We start from the raw sequence: 4,744 nt of genomic DNA on the forward strand, positions 1-4,744 counted from the left end.
AGGCATTCTTCTCAGAGCCTGCCAACCAGTAGTAAATCAGACAAACGTATTGCACAACTTCAAGGAGTTCACAGCCTAATGGGAGAGAAAAATGTAAATCCACCATCACCAACAGCCCAGTAGTGTGGTAAAAATGAACAATAAGGCTTGCTACCTGTCTTAGGTTCCAGTTACTGCTGTAACAAGTTACCAAAACTTAGTGTCTTTGAAAACACACATGCACAAATGTATTACTGTTAAGTTCTGTAGGTTCGATGGCCCACATGGGTCTCGCTTAGCTAAATTGGCAAGATGCATTCCCTTCTGGAGGCTATAGGGAAGAATCTGTTTCCTTGCCTTTTCTAACTTCCAGAAGCTGCCTGCGTGCCTGACTCCTGCCCCTTTTCTCTGTGAAAGCCTGCAATGGGCTGGGCACAGCGGCTCACGCCTGTAATCCCAGCACTTTGGGAGGCCAAGGTAGGTGGATCACCTGAGGTCAGGAGTTGGAAACCAAAATGGCCAGCATGGTAAAACCCCATCTCTACTTAAAATACAAAAATTAGCCAGGTATGGTGGCGGGTACCTGTAATCCCAGCTACTGGGAAAGCTGAGATAGGAGAATCGCTTGAACCTAGGAGGCAGAGGTTGCAGTGAGCTGAGATGATGCCATTGCACTCCAGCCTGGGTGACAGAGCAAAACTCCGTCTCAAAAAAAAAAAAAATGAAAGAAAAGAAAGCCCGCTATGTCAGGTAGAGTCTCTCACACAGTCTTCTCTACATAGGCGCACCTTCCTCTTTTATTTTTTTTTCTGCGACGGAGTCTCGCTCTGTTGCCCAGACTGGAGTCCAGTGGTGCAATCTCGACTCACTGCAACCTCCTCCTGGGTTCAAGTGATTCTCCTGCCTCAACCTCTTGAGTAGCTGGGACTACAGGCACCCACCACCATGCCCCGCTAATTTTTGTATTTTTGGTAGAGACGGGGTTTCACCATGTTGGCCAGGCTGGTCTTGAACTCCTGACCTCAAGTGATCCACTGGCCTCTGCCTCCCAAAGTGCTGGGATTACAGGCGTGAACCACCTTGCCTAGGGCCTTTTTTCTTCCTTCCTTCCTTCCTTTTCCTTTTTTTTTTTTTTTTTTTTTTTTTGAGACAAGGTCTCACTCCGTCTCCCAAACTGGAGTGCTATGACTCAATCTCAGCTTCCTGCAGCTTCAACCTCCCCACACCTGGCCCTTTTAAGGACTCTTAAAATTACATTGGGCCAGCTGGTTAGTCCACCATGATCTCCCTATTTTAAAATCAACTGATGAACAACCCGAATCCTGTTTGCAACCTTAATTCCCCTTTGCCACTTAAGGGAATGTTCACAGGTCCTGGGAGTTAGGATGTGAACATCTTTGGGGGCTGTTATTCTGCCTACCACAGCATACATTGAGCACTTACTCTGTACTCATCCAGGTTCTGTGCTAGGTTCTGAGATATGGCAGAGTCTCAGGCCAGCCCTCTGTTGACAAAAGCCTGAGTAATTACAACAGCAAGCATCGAATGAACACCTGCTGTTCCTCTGTGCCAAGCACAGTGCAAAGCAATTTCTTTCAAGTTGGGTGCGGTGGCTCATGCCTGTAATCCCAGCACTTTGGGAGGCCGAGGTGGGCATATCACCTGAGGTTGGGAGTTCGAGACCAGCCTGACCAACGTGAAAAAACCCTGTCTCTACTAAAAATACAAAAAATTAGCTGGGCCTGGTGGCACATGCCTGTAATCCCAGCTATTTGGGAGGCTGAGGCAGGAGAATCACTTGAACGCAGGAGACAGAGGTTGCAGTGAGCGAAGATTGCGCCATTGCACTCCAGCCTGGGCAAGAAGAGTGAAACTCCGTCTCAAAAAAAAAAAAAAGAAGAAGTAACCGAGTGGTTGAGCGGCTTGCCCAGGCCACACAGCACAGTTAGAACCATAATGCAAGTCTGGAAGAGAGGCACAGGGTGCCCTGGTACCAGAGAAGGGGCTGCTAACCTGGTTTGGGAGAGGAGTTCAGAGCAGGCAAGCTTCTGAGGAAGAGACGTTAAGCAGGACTGCGGGCAAGGGCTTGCAACTTTGAGGGCTGCCCAAGAGAGGCCAGCCAATTTATGGGTAGAACCATTCTGTAACAGGTTATTTGCATACAATCAATGTCAAAGTGCTTTGTTCAGACAGATGAACTGACTCACTAGAAATGGTCACAACAGCTTGGGGGCGAGAATATATTACCTGGCCCTGGCTCACAATAGGGACTTAGTAAGTACACTCTTTTGTTGCTTAACAATGGGAATGCTAGAGGATTTTGTCATGATAGGAACACCAGAGAGTGTGCTCACACAGACCTAGATGGTACAGGCGACCACACATCCAGGTTAGAGGGAATCGCCTGTTGCCCCGGGCTACAAACCTGTACAGCAAGTTACTATATTGATACTGTAGGCAGTTGTTACAGTAAGTATTTGTGAATCTAAACATTAAAAAGGTATAATAAAAATACAATATCAGAGATAAAATTGGGCCACGCGTGGTGGCTCATACCTGTAATCCCAGCTCTTTGGGAGGCCAAGGTGGGTGGATCACTTGAGATCAGGAGTCTGAGACACCCTGACCAACATGGCAAAACCCTGTCTCTACTAAAAATCCAAAAATTAGCCAGGCATAGTGGCAGGCGCCTGTAATCCCAGCTACCTGGGAGGCTGAGGTAGGAGAATTGCTTGAACTTGGGAGGCAGAGGTTACAGTGAGCCGAGATCACACCACTGCACTCCAGCTTGGGAGACGGAGCAAGATTCCATCTCAAAAACTAACTTACTAACTAACTAACAACTAAATAAATAGATAGATAAATAAATAAATAAATAAATAAATAAATAGATAAAAATGGTCTACCAGTATGGGCAGTTACCATAAATGGAGCTTGCAGCACTGGAATTTGCTCTGGGTGAGTCAGTGAGTGAGTGGTACGTGAATGTGAAGGTAGGACATTACTATGCACTACTGTAGACTTTGTAAACACTGTGCACTGAGGTTATACTGTTTATTTTTTAACTTTTTTCTTCTGCAATAAGAAATTAACCTTAGCTTACTGTAATTTTTTAATTTCATATATTTTTTAATTCTTTGACTTTTTGGCTTTTGTAATAACAGCTTAAAACACAAACACATTATAAGCTATACAAAAATACTTTCTTTCTTTACATCCTTATTCCATAAACTTTTTTCTGTATTTAAAACTTTTTATTGGCCAGGCACGGTAGGTTATGCCTGTAATCCCAGCACTTTGGGAGGCCGAGGTGGGTGGATCACCTGAGGTCAGGAGTTTGAGACCAGCCTGGCCAACATGGTGAAATCCCATCTCTACTAAAAATACAAAAATTAGCCGGCCGTGGTGGTGCATGCCTATAATCCCAGCTACTCAGGAGGCTTAGGCAGGAGAATCACTTGAACCCGGGAGGCGGAAGTTGCAGTGAGCTGAGATTGTGCCATTGCACTCCAGCCTGGGTGGCAGAGCAAATCTCAAAAAAAGAAAAAAAAAAAAAAAACAGTAAAAAGAAATAGGTAAAATTTATGACAATTATATACTTAACCCAATAGTAAGGTGACCCAATGTCCAGGTTTGCCCAGGAATAAGATATCTCCTGGGATGCAGACCTATCAGTGCTTACACCAGTAAAGTCCCTGACAAACCAGAACAAGTTGATTACCCTACCCAGAAGATCTAAAATGTTATCACTTCAACATGCAATCGATATTTTAAAGTATTTTTATATTTTTACTTTGTGTGGGTACTGTCTTTGAAATCCAATGTGTATTTCGTATTTAAAAAACATCTCAGCTTAGACTGGCACATTTCAAGTGCTCACCTTTGGCTACTGGTAGCTTTCCTGTTGGATGGTGAAGGAGTAGAGATAGGCTTGATGTTGAAATAAACCAGTGAATAAGTGGTCTCACCAAGATCTTAACCTTGGGACCGACCTTCCTTTCTTCCTTCCTTCCTTCCTTCCTTCCTTCCTTCCTTCCTTCCTTCCTCCCTCCCTTTCTTTCTATTTACTTTTTAATCCATTTTTTTTGAAACAGAATTTTGCTCTTTTTGTCCAGGCTGGAGTGCAACGGCAGGATCTCATCTCACTGCAACCTCCACCTCCTGGGTTCAAGCAATTCTCCTGCCTCAGCCCCCACAAGTAGCTGGAATTACAGGTATGCGCCACCACGCCCAATTACTTTTTGTTTTGTTTTGCTTTTTTGAGACGGAATCTCTCTCAGCCGCCTAGGCTGTAGTGCAGTGGCATGATCTCGGCTCACTGCAACCACTGTCTCCTGGGTTCAAGCGATTCTCCCGTCTCAGCTTCCCGAGTAGCTAGAATTACAGGCACCTGCCATCATGCCCGGCTAATTTTTGTATTTTAGTAGAGACAGGGTTTCACCATGTTGGCTAGGCTGGTCTTGAACTCCTGACCTCATGTGATCCGCTCTCCTCAGCCTCCCAAAGTGCTAAGATTACAGGCGTGAGCCACCGCGCCCAGCCTAATTTTGTGTTTTTAGTAGAGACGGGGTTTCACCATGTTGGTCAGGCTGGTCTCGAACCCCTAACCTCAGGTGATCCATCTGCCTCGGCCTCCCAAAGTGCTGGGATTACAGGCGTGAGCCACTGCACCTGGCCTATTAATTATTATTTATTTTTATTTTAAGTTCCAGGGTACATGTGCAGGATGTGCAGGTTTGTTACATAGGTAAACATGTGCCATGAC

This window comes from Mandrillus leucophaeus, unplaced genomic scaffold (genome assembly GCF_000951045.1).
Source record: "Mandrillus leucophaeus isolate KB7577 unplaced genomic scaffold, Mleu.le_1.0 Scaffold57, whole genome shotgun sequence".
Taxonomy (NCBI): Eukaryota; Metazoa; Chordata; class Mammalia; order Primates; family Cercopithecidae; genus Mandrillus; species Mandrillus leucophaeus.